Source organism: Zalophus californianus, chromosome 10 (assembly GCF_009762305.2).
Source record: "Zalophus californianus isolate mZalCal1 chromosome 10, mZalCal1.pri.v2, whole genome shotgun sequence".
In the NCBI taxonomy this organism is placed as follows: Eukaryota; Metazoa; Chordata; class Mammalia; order Carnivora; family Otariidae; genus Zalophus; species Zalophus californianus.
The window spans coordinates 54,012,380-54,037,320 of NC_045604.1; positions in this window are offsets into that span (position 1 = coordinate 54,012,380).

A 24,941-nucleotide genomic window follows, 5' to 3' on the forward strand; every position below is an offset into this window, starting at 1 on the left:
TGGATGCCTTCAGCTCAGGTCATGATCCCAGGGTCCTGGGATTGAGCCCTACATTGGGCTCCCTGCTGCGTGGGAAGCCTGCTTCTCCCTCTCCTACTCCTCCTGCTTGTATTCCCTCTCTCGCTGTCTCTCTCTCTCTTTCAAATAAATAAAATCTTTAAAAAAATTATTTTTTTTTCTGGAAGTTGTATTGGCATATAACGTTATCATGGAGAAGGTTGAATATGGGAAGAGAAAAAAACTAAAAGCTAAGTCTATGGAGGATGCAAACCATTTAGCATTAATAAATCTTGTTATTGAAAAACATCTGGAATCCAGAAAGTCATTGGTCTTTTAACAATTTCTCTAATCCTTGGTAGCAGAGAAATAATATCTTATTACAAGGTGATTATGGCCTTATTATGATTATTTATTTCATTTTGCCCAGAAAAAAAGGGAAAAAAAATATCCATGAAAGTTGTAATCAGTGTTTGCTGTCAACATTAACAAAATGTAACATTTTTCAATAGCTAACTTTAACTTACCTTAATGTTTATATTTTTAGTATGTTATATGTAATGTTGGGTGGGGGAGCAATTTATTATGTTTGACATTATGTGAGGTGGGGGTCTCCAAAATCAAAAATACCGAAGATCAACTGTTTTGATCTTAAAATGACATTGTCAGATACTGGGTAGGGGAAAATACAGTAAAACATACTAGATAAAACCATCACAATCCTGAAAGCCCTACGACATTTGCAGTGGTTGATTTGTTACAGATATGTCCCTACCGCCACCAACCTCATTACTTCATTCCATGTTGTTGCAGGTATAACTAGTCTCTCTGCTTCCCTGTCTTTTCTTTGCAGCAACAGATTTAATTTTCTAGAACACATCTTTCATCATGTCACTGATAGTCAGTCTTTATTACTAAGAGGAGAAAATATCAGCTCTCTCACATGGCCATAGGGGAAAAATACAGTCAAGCATCCACCCTTTGGTCCTCGTCTGCTGACCAGTCTCTGAAGCCCCTTGGCTAAGAGGATGTTCTTGGGGTAGAGCCCAGAGTGAAACAATGATGTACCAAAGCACCATCTTTGAAGAAACAAATTACCTGTGCTGATTTTCATCTGTAAAGCATTGTTTGCTTAGCACTAGGCCTATTTATTTATTTTTAGAACTTAACTTCTTTTTCTATACTTAATTATTCATTTAACAAATCTACCTTGATCTCCTATAAAGAAGTCATTGGGTTTACAAAGATAAATACCACTCTTCACTCAAAGAACATATAAGTTAATGAGCAAAACAAAATAATTTTAATTCTCAAAGAGGTGTGATCAAGGAACACAAATAAATAGCCCAAAATTTGGTGGGGAAGGGTGGAGGGTTTGACTCATTCTGTTTTCAAAGCCCAGGAGAAGGAATTATTTAAGTTGGGTCTAAAAGAATAAACTGGAGAATGGCAGACTGGGCAGAAAATAGGCATTTCAGGCAGAGAAAACTGCCTACGTTATGATACCAAATGGCTTACTGCATTCAGGAACTTCTAAGTAGCTCACTCTGGCTGGGTGTGAGAGATGAGGTGTGCAGTTAAGTAAGGGTTAAATCGCAATGAGTCTTGCGAATGACAGTAAGAATTTTAGACTTTATTATGCAGAAAAGGGAGTAGTTTAAGCAAGAAATTACATAATCTGATTTTCCTTCCAGAATATGGTTCTAGCAACTCTCTGTCATATTTGACCTTTTAAAGGCTTCAGCTGGCCCGTATTACTTGTCATAGAAGTCACATAAACAGGGCACTTGTGTTCTACCTTGCAGCTCATCCATCCATCCAAAACTTCTCCATCAGATTTTTGGGACTCTTTGGCCCATTTGGTTCCATGTTCCATCTTCTGAATCTCACCCACTGATTATATTATTTTAGACCTTTTATCCTTCTGGGTATAATATTGACATTTACCAGTTCGCATGATGCAATGCAATTCTGGAGTAAAAAGCTCTGCCTTACATGACAAAATCCAGTTCAATCTTGGCCTCTTGAACATAGCTTCTTTCTGGGATTTGCCTAACTAGAATAGGGACCAAATTTAAAGTAGCAGGAAGGCTAAGATTAAAGGCAGGTTAGAAAGGAGCCAAGGAGGGTAGTTGTGGAACTACTGCAATGATTATGTGTGAGATAACCAAGAGAAGGAATATGCAAAAGTGAGTGAAAAAAGTCAAATAAGCAAGATTTAAGGGGCTAAGGCACAGAGGAAAGACTTCTGGGTTCCTCACCAGGGTAACTAAGTAGTCCCATTCACTCAGCTCAAGAAAACAGAGGAAGCAAATCAGGGAGAAGACTATGAGCCCAGTTGTGAATCTGTTGAGTTTGTAGTGCTAACAGACATTTTCATGGGAATATTCATGGGCAGCAAAACAACTAGGTTTCAAATTCAGGAGAATCTGCACTGGAGATCTGGCAGTAGTGAAAGCGATAAGCAGGAATGAGATCATCTACAACGAGTGTTCAGAGTGAGGAAAGTATAAAAGATGAAGTGTTGTGGAACAAAAACACATAACAAACAAGTAAAAAAGATAATATCCAGTGAAAGAGACCAAGCACAAATGGCCAGAGAGATAGAAAAAAGATGCATTCCTGAGTAATAGATTTGATATTTAGACATGCTCTGTTGACATTGGAAAGAACAGTTTCACTGAAGTTATAGGGATAAATTATTTTATTGAAAAAAAAAATGAAAGCTAAGGAAGTATTTACAGAAAACATGGATAACTTCTCCAGAAGCTTGATTATTAACAAAAGGAATGAGATGATGCTCTAACTGCTTTTATTGGATTTGGGTGGGGGTAAGGTGTTATGTTATTTTTACAAATAGGAAAGACTTGAATATATTTCTATTCTTCAAGAGAAGGAGCCACTGGAAAATAATACTAAGGAGACAACTGCTCGACCAAGACACTACAGGAGGCAGAAGATTGCATATGGATAAGAATTTCACAACTGTGAAACAAATGAAAATGGGCAAAAATGACTACAAATAGTAAGTTTGCTGATGTGGAGGTGAGAAACAGAAAGTATCTGCTCACTCTGATACGACCTTCGATACAAGAAACCTGTAAGTTGGTAAAGGATTGGCATTGCCACTGGTGGAACTGCAGGAAGAACTCACTAATGGTTACAAGGCAGTTAGTGGCATTAACTTGTCATTCCTGTGATTTCCTCCAGCAGCCGAAATGTAAGAGTACAGAAAGTGGATAACATGGAAAAAAGTTCAGATTTGATCATATAGGACTGACTGATCCCAGCTGAAAAATCAGTAGTAGAACAAGTATAGGGGAAGTTGTTTGAAAGAGAAGAATTTAAGCAGTTTGGTTTGGACTAGAGAGTAAAAGAATGAGGTTAGGGAGGGTAATGCAATAGGTGAAGAAAGAACAGTGGAAAATTGGAGGTCTTTTTGAATGAAATAGTAAATATTGTTGAGAGAAGGAATTGAGAGGATAGTCGAGATGTTAATTGAGATGATCAGGATGTTAGTCAAGGTTAAAGCTGAGGACTTCAAGATTTCAGAAGCAGGACGTTTCCAAATGATGGCAAAGTTCAGAATGTGACCTGAGGTGTCATTTGCTAAAGCATGGTGTGGTCATGGTTGTTGAGTAGATGATGTCAAGGTACTCTGAGGCTAGGGCATTGGGTGCTCTGACCCCTAAACTCTAAAGTCACCCCAAATAAGTATGACTTGGGAGTTGAAATGCAACCTTTGGACATGCATAAATGACTGTAAACATGGTAGATGGCACTGTCTCGGAGAGGTAGAGGATGGTGTCAGAAAATGGCATGAATTATGAATGAGAAACATATATAAACACAGGTTGAAGGGAAATGCTCTGGAACAGTGAGTCCCAAACTTGACTGTACTTAAAAATCACCTGGAGGGTTTGTTAAAACACAAATTGCTGGGCCCTATCCCTAAAGTTTCTGTTTCAGCTCTGGGGTAGGGCCAAAAAACATGCAATCCTAACAAGTTCCCAGGTTTGGGGACCACTCTTTCAGAACCACCTCTCTGGAAGCATCTTATAAAGGGAATTCTATAGAGCTAAACTTTTCAGAGGTAGAAGAACAATGTTATCTCACATCTCTGTTTTCAATTAAGGGAATAAGTGGAGAAACCATATAATCCAAGTAACTGAGGAGGAAGCGCAACAGCAGAAATGCTATTTCAAGCTGCTGACTACAGAGTCTCTGCTCTAATCCTCAGGATGTGGTGGTGGGAATATTTAAGACCCTAAATTGTTTTATTTACTTCTCTATTCAGTATTCAGTACTCCAGGTAGGCTGCAATAGGATCTATGGGTGTAACAACTTTGGGTCAGTTGTAACAAATTGAACAATTGTTAATTAGTCTGCTGTTATTCATCTATTATTCAAGCTCCAGCTTGGGTATTGCCAACAAAACAAATAAAAAGTGGATTCTGCAGGCAGGTTGTGCTGATTCCAGCCCCCAAATGAGTAAGTTCTAGACTGAGTTTAGTATCAAAGCGGAGAAACAAAAATTTGAGACATCTTTTCTATAAAAGTAGCCTCTGGTATTCCCAGTGAATGCTTAATTTTAAAGCGTCACATGGCTAGGTTACGAGAAGCAAAATGCATGCCCCAAATAACTGAGGTGCCTCTCAGACAGGATTATTTTTATTTTATTCATCTGGATGCTGATAGCCCTTTACCTAAAATTGCCACTGCAAGGTGGTTTTTCATAGTAAGTTGGTAAACAGCATGTTTCTTCTGGAGACAACATTTTGAATCTGGTTTTCAAGGCCAGCCTATCAACTTAGCTAGAAAATGCTTCATCAGGAATGAATCCCGCTTCCCTAGGTTTTACCACTCATTTAGATGTATATGTATATGTATATATGGAGATGGAGTAGTAGACAAAAGGCACCCTCAAGCCTCACACAAGTTGTACTGGCAAATAATTCCCATCTACAGAAATAAATGCTGATGAGTTCCTAATTTAAAGAAAAAGTTATTGAGGAGGGAAGGAACTCTACTTTCATAGCTCGGAATTTCCTAAGGATATGGTGATATAGTTTGGAGGAAATTCAGCAAGGGGAAGCTCTAGGGAAAATGCGTAGACCAGATGAAGAATAAAGAAGATCCTTTAAGGAAGTAACAGAAGATGTCTAGGTTATGAAGTCCTGGGTTAGCAAAGGCTGAGATGCAAAAGGTGCCAGGTAAACCTGGAACTCGGTCCCCCACCTGTATACTTGGTTCTTTTGAAACAGCAAATGGAGCTTAAAACCCTTGTCTTCTCATGGTGAAACTAGGGGTGCTCTGAGATATGGGGAATGTTCCAAAGTTCTCTGCCTTTATGGTTGGTCAGCTTGCAATCCCTTTACTTGAACAATGGGAAAGTGGAAGACAGAAACTCCTAGGGGATTTTTCTCCTGATTCAACAATGTTCAAGGGTGTTGGCCTTTGGTGACACAGTTCCATGTGTAATACCAAGATTTAGGTTGATGCCTAGAGATGGCCAGGCTTGTTTGGAGAGTACCTGGAATTTAGATATCAACTAACCTATACAAAAATGTAGGTCCTTTAAAAATGTAAAAAACTGTTGAATATCAATAGTTTTTTAATGATTCCTTTAAATATATTAATTTAAAAAACACTTTAATCTTTGACACTTATAACATTATAAATCATTATTTTAATTATAAAAGCTCATTTTAACAGCTCTTTGAAATTTTAGTGAGCCCTACCAGAGACAGATTTGTTTAAATGTCTTTTATATGAGGTTATTTTTATTCAGACTACTTGAAAGTTTCTTGTTGAATAAAAAATTATTTTTGTATGCATCTACAAGAATTTATGTTGTGGTGATGAGGCAGCCTGAATGGGGTATTTAGTAACTGGTTTTACATCTTGAGAAAATTATATTGACAATTGGCTTCCTAAATTGAGATTATTCTACTCTCTTTTTGGTCTTTTATTTTGTTGTATCCCTTTATAGCAAAACATTCTATGATTTAAAAAAAAAAACCTATTTTCGGTGTGCCTGGGTGGCTCAGTCGGTTAAACATCTGCCTGGGGCTCAGGTCATGATTCCAGGGTCCTGTGATCAAGCCCTGTGGCGGACTCCCTGCTCAGTGGAGGGCCTGCTTCTACCTCTCCCTCTGCCCTTCTGGAACCCTGCTTGTGCTCTCTCTCTGTCTCTGTCAGATAAACAAATAAAATCTTTAAAAAATTAAATTAAAAATAAATAAATAAATAAACCTTACATTTCCTTACTTTGTATGTTATCGTATGTTACAGTTTCCTTTTAGTTCTATTATTTCATTTGAAAAGGACAATAATTTGTCTGTTTCTACCTTTACTATTTAAGGGATGGCTGAGTTTTATTCATCTAGCTGGAAAAAGAGTATTAGGTTTCCAAGCCTGGGAATAATCCTCACTGGGCTTGTAGCTCTGCCTTCTGGCCTTGAGGCTCTGCCACTAGAGTCATCGTTCCTTTCTCAAGAAGTGTTTGCAGCTGAGTTGTCTGTTTCTGGAGTCTTTCATTTCGTCCTCTTTCTATCCACTTCAGTCCAAGCTGGCTGTGTTTCTGATGGTATGAAATTTTCTGGAAACTTGTGGATCTCCTGTGTACGGCATGGGGATTTACTCCATCACACAATAGAGGTCTGCATAGGTCATCCCTAGATAATTTATTTTATTTTTGGCTTCTGCTGGGGTAGCTGAGGGGCTCCATGAGTCACACATCTAATCTCTTCAAAGAGTTCCCCTGTATGACTGAATACTGTGATGTTCGGGTCCTTTCAAGGCACTAGCAAAAAGTTGTCTAGATCATTGAGAAAGGCATATCCTTGCCTTTCTCACCAGAGTATGTTTTCCTAACAGTGAATCCAATTTATCATATTTTGCAGTCTGAATAGACTGAGAATTTCCCAAATCATCAAGTCTTGCTTCCTTTTCAGCTAACCATCTTCCCTAAGTTTATCTCTGTCATCACACATTTTAGTTATGAGAAGCCAGAAGAAAACAGGTTATGTCTTCAACACTGCTTGGAAATCTCAGTTAAATCTCCAGGTTCATCCCTTACAAAGTCTGCTTTCCACAAAACAGCAGGACACAATCCAGCTAAGCTTTCTGTGATTATTTAACAAGATCCCTCTTCCCTCCAGTTTTCAGTACCATGGTCCTCATTTTCATGCAGCTCTCACCAGCAGCACTTACCATATTCATAGTTCTACTAAAAGTCTGTTTGTGATGATTTATGTATTCCCTAAGATAATATGTGTTTTCCCTACCATGCTCCTTACTTCTTTCTGAGTCCTCACTAGCAGAATCATTAACATCCATGTTTCTCCTAACGGTTCAAAGCAACATAGGCTTTCTCTATTATGCTTCTCAAAATTCTTCCATCCTCTGCCATTGCCCAACACCAACTACACTTCCACATTTTTAGGTATTTGTAACAGCAGGACCCCAGTCTCAGTATCAAACTCTGTCTTAGTTTCCTATTACTGCTGTAACAAATTACCACAAACATAGTGACTTAAAACAACACCAATTATCATCGTAATATTCTGTAGCTAGGAAGTTTCATGGGCTAAAATCAAAGTGTAAGGTTGCTTTCTTTTGGTTGCCCAAGGGGAGAATTTATTTCCTTGCATTTTCCAGTTTCTAGAGGTTGTCTGCATCCCTTGGAGCATGACTCCTTTCTCCATCTTTAAAGCAAATAGCTAGTATTATCAAATCTCTCTCATCCTCAACTTCTGACTCTCTTATATGGTCTCTTGTGATTACACCGGAACTGTCAGGATGATATCCCCATCTAAATACTCTTTTATTTTAATTGTATTTTTTATTGTTATGTTAATCACCATACATTACATCATTAGTTTTTGATGTAGTGTTCCATGATTCATTGTTTATGCATAATACCCAGTGCTCCACGCAGAACATACCTTCTTTAATACCCATCACCAGGCTAACCCATCCCCCCACCCCCTCCGCTCCAGAACCCTCAGTTTGTTTTTCAGAGTCCATCGTCTCTCATGGTTCGTCTCCCCCTCTGATTCCCCCCCTTCATTCTTCCCCTCCTGCTATGTTCTTTTTTTTTCTTAACATATATTGCATTATTTGTTCCAGAGGTACAGATCTGTGATTAAACACTATTGCACAATTCACAGCACTCACCATAACACATACCCTCCCCAATGTCTATCACCCAGCCACCCCCTCCCTCCCACACCCCACCACTCCAGCAACCCTCAGTTTGTCTCCTGAGATTAAGAATTCCTCATATCAGTGAGGTCATATGATACCTGTCTTTCTCTGATGGACTTACTTCATTGAGAATAACACCCTCCAGTTCAATCCACATCGTTGCAAATGGCAAGATCTCATTCCTTTTGATGGCTGCATAATATTCCATTGTATATATATACCACCTCTTCTTTATCCATTCATCTGTCGATGGACAGCTTGGCTCTTTCCACAGTTTGGCAATTGTGGACATTGCTGCTATAAACATTGGGGTGCAAGTGCCCTTCAGATCCCTACATTTGTATCTTTGTGGTATATACCCAGTAGTGCAATTCCTGGATCATATGATAGCTCTATTTTCAACTTTTCGAGGAACCTCCATACTGTTTTCCAGAGTGGTTGCACCAGCTTGCATTCCCACCAACAGTGTACGAGGGTTCTCCTTTCTCCATAGCCCGCCAACATCTGTCATTTCCTGACTTGTTAATTTCAGCCATTCTGACTGGTGTGAGGTAGTATATCATTGAGGTTTTAATTTGGCTTTTCCTGATGCCGAGCGATGTTGAGCACTTTTTCATGTGTCTTTTGGCCATTTGGATGTCTTCTTTGGAAAAATGTCTATTCATGTCTTCTGCCCATTTCTTCATTGGATTATTTGCTCTTTGGGTGTTGAGTTTGATAAGTTCGTTACAGATTTTGGATACTAGCCCTTTATCTGATATGTCATTTGCAAAGATCTTCTCCCATTCTATCGGTTGTCTTTTGGTTTTTTTGACTGTTTCTTTTGCTGTGCAAAAGCTTTTTATCTTGATGAAATTCCAATAGCTCATTTTTGCCCTTGCTTTCCTTGCCTTTGGCGATGTTTCTAGGAAGAAGTTGCTGCGGCTGAGGTCGAAGAGGTTGCTGCCTGTATTCGCCTTTAGGATTTTGATGGATTCCTGTCTCACATCTAGGTCTTTCAACCATTTGGAGTCTATTTTTGTGTGTGGTGTAAGGAAATGGTCCAGTTTCATTCTTCTGCATGTGGCTGTCCAATTTTCCCAACACCATTTGTTGAAGAGACTGTCTTTTTTCCATTAGACATTCTTTTCTGCTTTGTCAAAGATTAGTTGACCATACAGTTGAGCGTCCATTTCTGGGCTCACTATTCTGTTCCAGTGATCTATGTGTCTGTTTTTGTACCAGTATCATACTGTCTTGATGATGACAGCTTTGTAAGAGAGCTGAAAGTCCGGAATTGTGATGCTGCCAACTTTGCTTTTCTTTTTCAACATTCCTCTGGCTATTCGAGGTCTTTTCTGGTTCCATACAAATTTTAGGATTATTTGTTCCATTTTTTTTGAAAAAAGTGGATGATATTTTGATGGGGATTGCATTGAATGTGTAGATTGCTCTAGGTAGCATTGACATCTTCACAATGTTTGTTCTTCCAATCCATGAGCGTGGAACGTTTTTCCATTTCTTTGTGTCTTCCTCAATTTCTTTCATGAGTATTTTATAGTTTTCTGAGTACAGATCCTTTGCCTCTTTGGTTAGATTTATTCCTAGGTATCTTAGGGTTTTGGGTGCAATTGTAAATGGGATTGACTCCTTAATTTCTCTCTCTTCTGTCTTGTTGTTGGTGTATAGGAATGCCACTGATTTCTGTGCATTGATTTTATATCCTGCTACTTTACTGAATTCCTGTATGAGTTCTAGCATTTTTGGGGTGGAGTCTTTTGGATTTTCCATATAAAGTATCATATCAGCTGCAAAGAGTGAGAGTTTGACTTCCTCCTTGCAGATTTAGATGCCTTTGATTTCTTTTTGTTGTCTGATTGCTGTGGCTAGGACTTCTAATACTATGTTGAATAGCAGTGGTGATAGTGGACATCCCTGCCGTGTTCCTGACCTTAGGGGGAAAGCTCTCAGTTTTTCCCCATTGAGAATGATATTCGCTGTTTTTTTTCATAGATGGCTTTTATGATATTGAGGTAGGTACCCTCTATCCCTATACTCTGAAGAGTTTTGATCAAGAAAGGATGCTGTACTTTGTCAAATGCTTTCTCTGCAGCTATTGAGAGGATCATATGATTCTTGTTCTTTCTTCTGTTACGATATTGTATTACGTTGATTGATTTGTGGATGTTGAACCAACCTTGCAGCCCAGGTATAAATCCCACTTGGTCATGGTGAATAGTCCTTTTAATGTACTGTTGTATGCTATTGGCTAGTATTTTGGTGAGAATTTTTGCATCCATGTTCATCAGGGATATTGGTCTGTAATTCTCCTTTTTGATGGGGTCTTTGTCTGGTTTGGGGATCAAGGTAATGGCGGCCTCATAAAATGAGTTTGGAAGTTTTCCTTCCATTTCTATTTTTTGGAACAATTTCAGGAGAATAGGTATTAATTCTCCTTTAAATGTTTGGTAGAATTCCCCTGGGAAGCCATCTGGCCCTGGACTTTTGTTTCTTGGGAGATTTTTGATGACTGCTTCAATTTCCTTAGGGGTTATAGTTCTGTTTGGGTTTTCTATTTCTTCCTGGTTCAGTTTTGGTAGTTGATACAGCTCTAGGAATGCATCCATTTCTTCCAGGTTATCTAATTTGCTGGCATTGAGTTGTTCATAATATGTTCTTATAATTGTTTTATTTCTTTGGTGTTGGTTGTGATCTCTCCTCTTTCATTCATGATTTTGTTGACTTGGGTCATTTCTCTTTTCTTTTGATAAGTCTGGTCAGGGGTTTATCAATCTTGTTAATTCTTTCAAAGAACAAGCTCCTAGTTTCGTTGATCTGTTCTACTGTTCTTTTGGTTTCTACTTCATTGATTTCTGCTCTGATCTTTATTATTTCTCTTCTCCTGCTGGGTTTAGGCTTCATTTGCTGTTTTTTCTCTAGCTCCTTTAGGTGTAGGGTTAGGTTGTATATTTGAGACCTTTCTTGTTTCTTTAGAAAAGCTTGTATTGCTATATACTTTCCTCTCAGGACTGCCTTTGCTGCATCCCAAAGATTTTGAACAGTTCTGTTTTCATTTTCATTGGTTTCCATGAATTTTTTTAATTCTTCTTTAATTTCCTGGTTGACCCACTCATTCTTTAGTAAGATGCTCTTTAGTCTCTATGTATTTGAGTTCTTTCTGACTTTCCTCTTGTGACTGAGTTCTAGTTTCAAAGCATTGTGGTCTGAAAATATGCAGGGAATAATCCCAATCCTTTGGTACCGGTTGAGACCTGATTTGTGACCTAGGATGTGATCTATTCTGGAGAATGTTCCATGGGCACTAGAGAAGAATGTGTATTCCATTGCTTTGGGATGGAATGTTCTGAATATGTCTGTGAAGTCCATTTGGTCCAGTGTGTCATTTAAAGTCTTTATTTCTTTGTTGATCTTTTGCTTAGATGATCTGTCCATTTCAGTCAGGGGGTTGTTAAAGTCCCCCACTATTATTGTATTGTTGTCAATGTGTTTCTTTGATTTTGTTATTAATTGCCTTATATAATTGGCTGTTCCCATTTTAGGGGCATAGATATTTACAATTGTTAGATCTTCTTGTTGGATAGACCCTTAAGTAGGATATAGTGTCCTTCCTCATCTCTTATTACACTCTTTGTTTTAAAATCTAATTTGTGTGATATAAGGATTGCCACCCCAGTTTCTTTTGGTTTCCATTAGCATGGTAAATGGTTTTCCACACCTTCACTTTCATTGTGGGGGTGTCTTTGTGTCTAATATGAGTCTCTTGCAGACAGCATATTGATGGGTCTTGTTTTTTAATCCAATCTGATACCCTGTGTCTTTTGATTGGGGCATTTAGCCCTTTTACATTCAGGGTAACTATTGAAAGATATTAATTTAGTGCCATTGTATTTCCTGTAAGGTGACTGTTACTGTATATCATCTGTGTTCCTTTCTGGTCTATGCTGCTTAAAGGACCCCTTTCAATATTTCTTGTAGGGCTGGTTTTGTGTTTGCAAATTCTTTTAGTTTTTGTTTGTCCTGGAAGCTTTTTAGCTCTCCTTCTATTTTCAATGACAGCCTAGCAGGATATAGTATTCTTGGCTGCATATTTTTCTCATTTAGTGCTCTGAATATATCACGACAGTCCTTTCTGGCCTGCCAGGTCTCTGTGGATAGGTCTGTTGCCAATCTAATGTTTCTACCATTATAGGTTATATATCTCTTATCCCGAGCTGCTTTCAGGATTTTCTCTTTGTCTCTGAGACTTGTAAGTTTTACTAGTAGATGTCAGGGTGTTGACCTATTTTTATTGATTTTTGAGAGGGGTTCTCTGTGCCTCCTGGATTTTGATGCCTGTTTCCTTCCCCACATTAGGGAAGTTCTCTGCTATTATTTGCTCCAATATACCTTCTGCCCCTCTCTCTTTCTTCTTCTGGGATCCCAATTATTCTAATGTTTTGTCTTATCGTATCACTTATCTCTCAAATTCTGCCCTCGTGATCCAGTAGTTGTTTTTCTCTCTTTTTCTCAGCCTTTTTATTTTCCATCATTTAGTCTTCTATATCGCTGATTCTCTCTTCTGCCTCATTTATCCTAGCAGTTAGTGCTCCCATTTTTTATTGCACCTCATTAATAGCCTTTTTGATTTCAACTTGGTTAGATTTTAGTTCTTTTATTTCTCCAGTAAGAGTTTCTCTAATAACTTCCATGCTTTTTTCAAGCCCAGCTAGTATCTTTAAAGTCATGATTCTGAACTCTAGGTCCAACATCACACTAATGTCCGTATTGAGTAGGTCCCTGGCAGATGGTACTACCTCTTGTTCTTTTTGTTGAGGTGATTTTTTTTTGTCTTGTCATTTTGTCCAGAGGAGAATAGATAAATGAGAGAACAAAATGCTAACAGGTTAACAACGTCCCCAGAAAATATACTCTAATCAAATCAGAAAAGACCTGAAACTAGGGGAAAAGAAAGGCAAAGAAAGAAAAAAGAAAGAGAGAGAAAAAAGAAAAAGATAAAAACAAACAAAAACAGAACAAAACAAAAAAAAAAACAGAATATGATCAAATATGATCAGGCTGGTGCATAGATCAGTGCCACACACTAGATTTTGGGTGTATTTTGGTCTGTTAGAAGAAAGTGCCTCCTAAAATTTTAAAGAAAGAAAGATTTATATATTTACAAAATAAGGGTTGATATGATGAAGGGATGGAATATGACTGTAAAGATGAAAATTATAAAAAAATTTTAAAAAAGGAATTGATAAGATGTTTGAAAAAAGAAAGAAGAGGATTAAAAAAAGGAAAGAAAGAAAGAAAAAAAAAGGGAAAGCATGTGATCAGGCAGAATAAAGCCATACACTAGAGATTTAGGGTATATTTTGATATGTTAGACAAATCTGTATCTCAAAATTTTAAAAAGAGAACAACTTATATATATATGCCAAAAATAAGGGTAACTACTATGAAGGGATAGAACATTACTCTTAAAAATGAAAAATTAAAAAAAATTATTTTAAAAAGGGATTGATAAGATGTTGGTTGAAAAAGGGAAAAAGAAAAATTTAAAAAAAAGTTAAAAAAATTAATTTTGAAAAACTAATGAATCATGGTAAAAAAAGCCATGAATTCTATGTGCAGTATTCCTCTAGATCTGGAGTTCTGCCTTTCTCATTGATCAGTGAACTTGGTTTTGGCTGGCTGTTCGTGCTGATCTTCTGGGGGAGGGACCTATTGCTGTGGTTGCCAAATGTCTTTGCTGGAGGCGGAATTGCCCCACCCTTGCCGGGTCCGGGCTAAGCAATCTGCTTGGGTTTGCTCTGGGGAGCTTTTGTTCCCTGCAAGCTTTCCATACAGCGTTGGAGGACGACAGTGAAAATGGCGGTCCCCCAATCTCTGCCCCAGAGGAGCCGAGACCTCGGGGCCCCGCCCCTCAGTGCACCCCCAGAGAAAAGCCGTCAATCACTCCCGTCTCCCCAGTCTCCGGCCGCACTCCATGCTCACCCGGCCTGTGACTGAGCGTTTCTATCACTGGCACCCGACCCCGTGAGGAGTCTCCAAACCCAGCAGATCCCTGTTGTGTGCTCCCGCGCTGCTCCTCCCGGGGGAGGAAGGGGAGTCTCCCCGATCTGCTTGCTGGGTCCCTGCTGGAGGAGCAGTGGCCCGACTGTGCTGCGGATCACAGTTTATGGCAACCCCGAGCTGAGAGCCTGCGCCTCAGCTCCATCTCTGCAGCTGGCTTCCCCGCTCTGATACCTGAGAGCTCTGCCGCACTCAGGCACCCCCAGTCTTTCTGTGACCCCGAGGGTCCTGAGACCACACTGTCTCACGAGGGTTCCACCCCCAGCTTAGCCACTGGAGCGACGTCCCTCAGCAGAGCCGACTTCTAAAAGTTCCGATTTTGTGCTGCACTGCTCTATCACTTGCCAGAAGTGGCCAACGGAGACCCCCTCCCCCGCCGTCTATCCTCCCAAATATCGCCTCGGATTCACTTCTCTGCTTTTCTGTTCAGAGAGTTGTTGTTATTCTTTTCTTCGATCTCCTTTTGAGTTCATAGGTGTTCAGAATGGTTTGATCCCCATTCATCTGAATTCCTGAGACCAGATGAAATCCAGGTCTCCTACTCCTCTGCCATCTTGCTCCGCCACTCTCCCCATCTCAATACTCTTAAGCACCTCTGCAAAGTCACTTTTGTCACCTAACCTAACATATTCACAGGTTCTGGGGGGCCATTATTTTGCCTACCACAAGATGGGAGCTTGGATTATTTATTCGAGTCTTTTCCTCTTTTCTAATGTATTTATTTAGTACTATAAATGTTTCTCTCATCACCACTTTAGTTCTGCCCTACAAATTTTGATATGTTGTATTTTTGTTTTCACTCACTTTAGTGTATTTTTTAATTCCCTTTATTTGAGATTTCCTTTTTGACCTGGGAATTATTGTAAATGTGATGATTCCTTAGCAAGTGTTTGAAGATTTTCCATTACCTTTCTGTTATCAATTTCTAGTTTGCTTGCATTGTGATCAAAGAACGTATTTTGTATGATTTCAATACTTTTAAATGTGTTGAGACTGGTTTTCTGGTCCAAGATATGGTCTATCTTGGTATATGTTTCTTGGGCACTTGTAATAAATTCTGCTATGTTGAGTAAATTGTTCTATAAATATCCATTATAATCTGTTGGTTAATGGAGTTGAGTTCTACACTTTGCTGATATTCTGCTCAATTGTTACATACATTTTTGAGAGAGGGTTTTTGAAGTTTCCAACTTACAGTTGTGGATTTGTCTATTTTTCCTTTCAGTTCTCAGCTTTTGCTATACATATTTTGCTACACCTATTTTGTGGCCCTGTTGTTTGGTGCATATATATTTAGTGTTACTTATTGGTGGATTGACTCTTTCATTGCATCTGCCTCTTTCTTGGTAATTTTCTTCGCTTGCAAGTCTAATTTATCTGATTTAATATAGCTGCTCTTGCTTTCTTTTGATTAATGCATGCAAGTTATTATTTTTATCCTTTTATTTTCAACTTGATTATATCCATATATTTAAATTTCTTGTATTTGAGTTTCTTATAGACAGAAAATAGTTGGGTTATGATTTTTAATACATTCTGGCAATCTCTGATGTTCAATTGGTATATTTAGACCATTTCTATTTAAAACAATTGTTTACATTAGGGCTTAAAATTGACATTTGAATTTTTGTTTTCTGTTTTTCTCTCTGTTTTTGGCTTATCTGCTCTTTTTCCTGTATTCCTATGGACTGCTTCAGAATTTTTTTCCATTTCAATTTTGAATATCTATAGTTCTTTATTGTACATTTTGTATAGCTTTTTAGTACCTGCTCTAGGTACTACATGATATATACATAATTTATCAAAGTTTATCAATGGTAGTCATTTTACCAGTTCAAATGAAGTGTAGAATCCTTGTATTAGTCAATTATCCAGAGAAATAGAATCAATGGGATATATAGATAGAGATATATAAGATTTATTATAGGAATTGGTTTATGTAGTTATGGCGTCCAAGAAGTTCTGTCACCTGCCAGCTGAAGAACCAGGAAATCTGCTGGCATAACTCAGTCTGAGTCTGAAGGCTGAGAGAGAGGGGGCCACTGATGTAAGTCCCAGAATCCAAAGGCCCAAGAACCAGGAGTTCAGATATCCAAGGATAGGAAAAGCTTAAAGAAGAGAGAGAAATTTCCCTTTTACCTTTTTCTTCTATTTGAGTCCTTGACAGATTGGATGATGCCTGCCCATGTTCATGAGGGTGGATCTCTACTTAGTCTACAGAATCAAATGCTAATCTCTTTGAGAAATAGCCTCATAGACACACCCAGAAGTAATGTTTTACCAGCTATCTGGGCATACCCTAGCCCAACAAATTGACACATGGAATTAACCATCACAATTCTTATTTCCCTTTATGTTCTTTTACCCTTCCTTTGTAGCATGATTGTTTTAAATATTTCCTCAACATTACATTCAGAACCAATTAGAAACAGTTAAATTTTTAGTTTCAATTTTCAAATAAAATTTACAAAACTCAAAAGGAGAATTAATGTCTAATGTATTTACTCATATTTTTGTTCAGTGTGTTATTTCTTGATATTCCAAGATTTCTCTTTGTACTCTTTCATGTTTAAAGAACTCCATGTAGTCTTTCTCTTTTTTTTCTTTCTGAGATTTATAAAATCATCTTTTTTCTAGCCTTACTGAGGTATAACTGACAAATATAGTATATTTAAATAGACATATAAATATATAGTATAACAATATACTACAGTATATTTAAAATGTAAAACATGTGAATCATGAGAGACTATGGACTCCAAGAAACAAACTGAGGGTTCTAGAGGGGAGGGGGTGGGGGGATGGGTTAGCCTGGTGATGGGTATTAAGGAGGGCACATATTGCAATGAGCACTGTGTGTCATACACAAACAATGAATCATGGAACACAAATCAAAAACTAATGATGTACTGTATGGTGACTAACATAACATAATAAAAAAATTAAATTAAAATAAAATTACAACATGATGATTTGATGTACATATATATCATGAAATGATTTCCTACTTTCTTATACAATAGATCTACTGAAAACAAATTCTCTTAATTTTCCTTCATCTGAGAATGTCTGATTACCTCTTCACTCCTAAAGGATATTTCCAGTGGATGTAGGATTCTGGGTTGATACTTCTTTTCTATCACAACCTGAAAAAACATTGTACCACTTTCTTCTGGACCTACATGATTTCTGATGAGAAATCCATTGTCATTCAAATTGTTTTTCCCCTAAAGGTAAGGTGTTTCTCTCTTCTTGATTTAAGATTTTTTCTGTCTTCAGTTTTCAGAAGTCTATGATGAGTCTTGATGTGGATTTTTGGGGAGTTGATCTATTGGGGATTTCCTTAATGTCTTGAATCTGTAATCTCTGAGTACTCTTTCTTCTCTTCTTCTGGGACTCTGATGGCATGAGTGTTAGGTATTTTGTTACAGCCTTACAGTTACCTAAGGCATTTTTTTGTCTTTTTTTCAGATTTGGGTAATGTCTATTGTTCAATATTCAAATTCACTGATTCTTTCCCCTGTTTCTTACTTTATGTTATTGAACCCATCCATTGAGTTTTTTTATTTTGGTTATTGTATTCTTAAGTTCTAAAATTTCTATTTGTCTCTTCTTTATATCTTCTGATTATTTGTTGAGACTTTATATATTTTTGCTGAAATTCCTATTTTTTTCATGTGTTTCAAGCATGTTTACAATTGCTTGCTGAAGCATTGTTATGTTGGGTGTTTTAATATCTTTGTTAGATAATTCTTTTTTTTTAAGATTTTATTTATTTATTTGACAGAGAGAGGCACAGTGAGAGAGGGAACACAAGCAGGGGGCATGGGAGAGGGAGAAGCAGGTTTCCCACTGAGCAGGGAGCCCGATGCTGGGCTCGATCCGAGGACCCTGGGATCATGATCTGAGCCAAAGGCAGATGCTTAATGACTGAGCCACCCAGGTGCCCCCTTTGTTAGATAATTCTAATAGTTCTGTAATCTCTGTGTTTATATCTATTGATCTTTTAAATTTAGTTTGAGATCTTCCTGATTCTTGGTATGATGAGTGATTTTTTATAAACATGGACATTTGAGTATTATAAGACTGTGAATCATGAGCCAAAGGCAGATGCTTAATGACTGAGCCACCCAGGTGCCCCCTTTGTTAGATAATTCTAATAGTTCTGTAATCTCTGTGTTTATATCTATTGATCTTTTAAATTTAGTTTGAGATCTTCCTGATTCTTGGTATGATGAGTGATTTTTTATAAACATGGACATTTGAGTATTATAAGACTGTGAATCTTATTTAAATATGGTGTAGTTAGCTTCCATTGACACTAGTTTGACGGGAAGAGGAATATACAATCTCTCACTACCAGGGAAAGATATATGTCCTGGTTGCTCATGTGGCCTCTGTTAACACCCAAGCAGCCCAATCTGCCACATGGGCCCTCCATCCCCCAAAAGAAAGATGAGGTAATCTGCACAATAAGACCCCTTGCCTTTCCTCCTAAAGGAAAGCAGCCTTGCCTGAAACAATCCTTTTATTTTACTAGTAACTTTCTTGTCCCTACTCCCTTTCTATAAAAACCTTCCATTTTGTACACCTTTCAGAGCCCCCCTACTTGTTAGATGGTATACTGCCAATTCATGGATCACTTAATAAAGCCAATTAGATCTTTAAAATTTACTCAGTTGAATTTTTATTATTTAACAGTCATTTTCATTTGTGCTCCTTAGCATTTCCAGGTTGTTGCCCTCTTCAGTTCCAAGTCTGGGATATATAAGGCAGAGATACTCCAGCAGAATAAGGAAATGAAGACATTAATGTTAATCAGGGATTCAATGCAGAAGAGAGGTGAAAGAAATCCCCACTGTAACAGGGAAGGGAGATCCCAGGGTTGCTGGTGTGCAGTGGGCCTAAAGAACAGCCAGTCCAGATTTGAGCAGGCATTCAGAGGACTCCAAGAAAGAGATTTCCAAGAAGCTAAAACTAACAGAACATTTGATGGTTTAAAATTACTGGGAAGATTTACATTTATGGTGGAGAATCTTAAAACACTACACAAATATACCAAAGAAAGACAATTATTAACTCTACAGAAAAGAGAAACCGAACAGTGTACCAAAAAAAAAAAAAAAAAAAAAAAAAAAAAGACACATATTTAACTGTAGTTTCCTACATGGTATGGTACAATAAGATGTATATTTGATCTTTGTCCCTGGTTCCTGACACAGAGCACCCTTGGAGTTTCCTTAGTGATAGGATTGTCTTCTGTTATGCATAGCAATCCCCTTTTAACCATACCTGAGTTTATGCTAATGAGGTGACTATTAGTGGGCCCCCAGAGAGCTTCAGGATAGGGGCTGGTAGCCACAGGATCCAACCTTGTGATTAGAGGGTTGGAATTTTTAGCTCTATCTCCCAACCTCCAAGGAGAGGAACAAGCTAGAGGTTGAGTTCAATCACCAATAGCTGATGATTTAATAATGTCTACCTAGGTAATGAAGTTTCCATAAAAATCCCTAAACAAGAGGGTTCAGAGAGCTTCTGGGTTGATGAATACATTGAGGTGCTGGAAGGAAATGGAAGAGAGGGTATGCAAGTTCTGTGCCTTCCCTCTCCCTACTTATCTTGCCCTATGTGTCTCTTCCATTGGCTGTGTTGTGTTATATCCTAAATAATAAACCAGCAAGGCTAAGTAAAGCACTCTCCTGAGTTTAGTGATTATTCTAGCCAATTATCAAAACTGAAAAACGGATTGTGGGAACCCCTGGATTTATAGCTGAGCTGGACAGAAGTAGAGATAACCTGGGGACCTGATACTTGTGACGAATGTCTGAACTGAGGACAATGTTGTGGTAATGAGCCCTTAAACCTGTGGAGTTCACCCTAACTCCAAGAGTTGGTGTCAGACTTGGCTGCTGTCAGGGAGGAGAAAACACCACAGACACAGCTTAGCTTTGAAGAGTGTTGACATAATTGAAATAATGTAAATTAAATATTCATCTTACCAAAATTACAATATAATTATAATATAAATTGAAAGGGAAAGTGGGTGTGGGTGTGGGTGTGTATTAGGGTGGAAGGGCAGTAAAAGAGCACTAAATCCTCATCTCCCATAGTGGGAAGTGAATAGATAATGCCTGAAACTGAAACAAATCAAGACATAGCCATATATTAATGCTATTTAGAAATATGAAGGTAAATGCAAAAGGAACCTTAGATTTAAACGAAATTAGCTTAGATGTACAAACTGAAGAGCTGACCTTTGACTTTATTTCATAATTTGCTGTGCAATCGCTGATTCTTTTGGCACAAGCTCTATGGTAACCGAATCATCTTATAATCATTTATAAAAGTTTCTTTATTTTAATTCTGGGAATTGTAGCTCTGACAACAACCTTGTGTTTCCTTAGTTTGCTATAGACAGGATGTCAGATTTCCTACTTTAAATATAGCTTATTACACTGGATTTTTAAAGTTTAAGTGGGTTTGCATTTTTTAAAGTGTATTTTTCAATATTTGGTTATACTTATTTTGGTACTACAATAAAATTACATAATTAGTAATTTCAAAATTAAAATTACCAAGTCTCCACAGAAATCTAATCAATTGTGGCAGTCCATCAAACTGATGCAATTGCTAGGACTCTTTTTCTTTTTAAGTTTCATTTTTGGGTATGTTAAAAAGAAAAATCACAGGGCCAAAACGGAGCCACTTAGGCCAAGACATCAAACAGGAGCTTAATACCTAACCTAAATGAAGTTTCAATTTACTAACAGTTGGCAACCTCCAAAGAGGTCATCTGTCTCCGCAGTCCTCTCTGCCCAGAAAGATGAAGTAATCTGCAGTAATATGTGTGATAAAACTCTCTGCCCTTTTCCCCTAAAGCAAAGTGACATTGTCTGAAACAATCCTTTCTTTCACTAATTCACTTCTTGCCTCGCCCTCCTTCCTCAGTAAAAACCTTCCATTTTGTACACCTCCTCAGAGTTCCCTTCTATTTGCTAGATGGGAGGCTGCCCCAGGGATGAATCGCTTAATAAAGCCAATTAGATCTTCAAATTTACACGGTTGAATTTTTGTTCTTAACAGGTACACTGACTGGAAAAGCACTACATTGTACATAGCAATAGACACGAAGTCAGGAGTGGGGCACATGGTGTTTTTTGAAAGCTGTAAGTATTCAAGTGGTTTCCTTAAGAGGAGTGCAAAGTTACTTTGGAGAAGAAAACATTTTCTTTTGAAGAAATATCTTTTTTAAAGTTTTTATTTATTTATTTGTCAGAGAGGGAGAGAATGCACAAGCAGGGGGAGCAGCAGGCCAAAGGAGAAGCAGGCTCCCTGCTGAGCAAGGAGCTCAATGTGGGACTCAATCCCAGGACCCTGGGATCATGACCTGAGCCGAAGGCAGTTGCTTAACCGACTGAGCCACCCAGGTGTCCCTGAAGAAATATTTTAATAAGCCATTACTTCTATAACTATGGACCCCATATTTAGTCTAAAAGAGAAAGACCGTTCAAAGGGTGACTAAATTTCTCTGTTTAATAGAGAAATGGAATTTCAGCATTCTCTCCCAGTGAGTCTCTGGGAAAAGGGGACTAAAATGAGGCCTGAGGAAAAAGTGGGTGGACAGACCAGAGAGAAACTGTCCTCACATCACCTGAGGCCTAAGCCTGAAAATGCTGAAGTGAGAAATCTGCTGTGCTGTGGGTTTTGAAGGAATGTTAAGAAAAGAAAATATGTGGGGCGCCTGGGTGGCTCAGTCGGTTAAGCGTCTGCCTTCACCTGAGGTCATGATCCCGGGGTTCTGGGTCCTGGGATCGAGTCCCGCATCAGGCTCCTTGCTCCGCAGGGAGCCTGCTTCTCCCTCTGCCTGCCGCTCCCCCTGCTTGTGCTCTGTCTCTCTGTTTCCCTGACAAAATCTTTTGAAAAAGAAAAGAAAAGATGTAATGCTGAATTGTATCTTGCTTCTGCATTGTGTTGTAATCTCACTGTGATGTTCCAGAACATACAATATAGGTCAACTAAACACACTGACCTTTGGGCAGTAAAGGATGGGATGCATCCAAGTCCATGTGGAGAACAAAGGCAAAAGAAATGTAGATAAAATTAAATTTCCTTATAACTTGCAGCCCATTGGCAAATACTTGAGCCTGGCTGAGTAGACTGTTCCTGCAGGATCTCCCAATCTTAATGTTAATGCCCTGCTAGAAGGCAAAAACAATCCTTGGCTTGACAATAGCCAGGCCTCCAGGATCCTGCAAGTTTTAACATATGAAAATCCTTTTGGAAATGTCCTTTGTCTTTACCTCCTCCAGCTCCAAAGTATATAATCAATTGCTCCTCACCATCCCAGGGCAACTCTTTCTGCCCAAGGGTCCTGTCCCTGTACTATAATACAAACACCTTTTTGCATGGAAAACCTCTCAAGCTTTCTTTTTTGACCATTTGCTCACTAACCCCACTTCAAATCTCATCCTTTTGGCACCTGAACGTGTGGCCTGAGTCTTCTCATCTGGGCTCCAAGCCTCGGTGCAAACTTGATGAGTACTTTCTCTCCTCTTTTCTTTCACTCTCATTTCAGGGGCTTTTCTAGTACAGTCTTATCGGAACACTTTCCTGTTGTTGCTCAGGCTGCAATCCTCTAGCCCGTGGCTACTCTATGGGGAGAGGAAAGCCTGCCTCTCGGCCAGAAGTTAGTACCCTGGCCGGAACGGTAATAAGACCTAGAAACTGGATGCCCTCCCTCTATTCCTGTCCTTGTACAAAGTTGTCTGTCTTGGGCCCCGGACAGCCACCTAAGTTGTTAGCACATCTTTGGATCCTAAAACTCCTGCCTAAGGTTTCCTCCTCATTGGTCTAAAGTGATCCCTTTCACACCTCTGGTCTAGCTGCTTCTGGCCGCAGGACCACCACTGGCAGTGGGCCAAAACCAGTACCTGATTGATTAAAACCCAACTGGGGACCATTTCAGCTGTAAGAACTACATGTATGAGAATGTTGCTTAAATCATGATGGATTTCTATCTTTACTATTTTCCATCAATGCCCCCTACTGACTATTTAAATTATGGAGTTGGGTAATTTCCCCCTTGTAAAACTTTTCTAGTGTTCTCCATGGGTTAAAAATGGCGGGTTCTTCATGGCAAGGCAAGACCTTCATGGCATGGCGAGGCACCCATTATAGTCTAGACTGTGATGGGGAAGCGGGGCGTGGGGGTGGGGAACCCAGCCTCCCTCCTACAGGGTCTTTAGGGCAGGGTGGTGATCATAGCAATTTCATTCTAAGTGACCTGAGGACCTAAGCGACCTCAGGTCATTAGACACAAGGAACCTCTGACATACACTGCGAGGGACGCCACCTGGGAGTCTGGAAGGATTTTCTTGGTAATGAACCTTCTGTCTTCTTCAGTGTCCAAAGACTCTCCCTTGTGATGCCTTTTAACCCGCTAAAAACAATTTGGATTGCAAAATTTAAGGAAAAAACCCCTGATCTTTTGTAACACCAGATGGCCTCAGTAGTCCTGAGGAGACAGGGAAAATGGCCCATTAATGGGACATTAAACTTCAGAATGATCTATCAGATCTTTTCTGCAGGAAACAGGGCAAATGGTTGGATGTACCCCATGTCCAGCCCTGCATGGCCCTAAATCAGCACCCCGACCTAAGGGCCTGTGGCAGAATGTGTTTGACTAGTAAACCCCCTCCTGATAAACTGGATGATAATCTTTATCCACCTCCAGCCCTCCTGAGGTTGGGGGTGGGGGGGCTATCTCTCTGCCTTCCCCTCCCCCTCCTCCTGTTTGTACTGTGAATTGTGTAAGACTGATGAATCACAGACCTGCACCTCTGAAACAAATAATACATTGTATGTTAAAAAAAAAAAGAGAGAAGATAGTAGGAAGGGAAAAACCAAGGCGGGGGGGATATTGGAGCGGGAGACAAACCATGAGACACTATGGACTCTGAGAAACAAACTGAGGGTTCTAGAGGGGAGGGGGGGTGGGTTAGCCTGGTGATGGGTATTAAAGAGGGCACTTACTGAATGGAGCACTGGGTGTTAGACACAAACAATGAATCATGGAACACTACATCAAAAACTAATGATGTAATGTACGGAGATTAACATAACATAATAAAATAAGATTTTAAAAAAAGAAAATTAACTAAGAAAAAAAAAAGACTGATGGGGATAAGGGAAGCAACTCTGAATAAAGAGTTGTTGCAGGTTTATGAAGGGAAATCTTTAGAAAGGAATTTTGTATGTGGTCAGTGATGTAGTTCTGAATTTTGGTTGAGGTCCAGAGCTGAGGGCCAAGAAAGAATTCTCGAGACATCTTTGGTGTAAAAAGGTGTTTTTATTAAAGCTCAGGGATGGGACCAGTGGGCAGGAAGAGCTGCACTGGGGTTGTGAGGAGCAATTGATTATATACCGTGTGGGGTTGGGGCAGGTAAGGAAAAAGGGAGGTGTCCAAAGGGACTTTCATATTCAGGATACTGAAGGACTTGCTATTATCAAGTTAAGTATGTTTTTTCCTCTAGCAAAGCATTTACATTAAGATAGTTGGAAGTTTCCTGGAGGAATATCACACGGATTCTATCCAGGACTGTGTGTGTTTGGGTGGGGGGAGGAGTTGTGGGGCATCAGCTTGTGCTTTGTCCTCAGCTACACTTCTGCTCACTCCT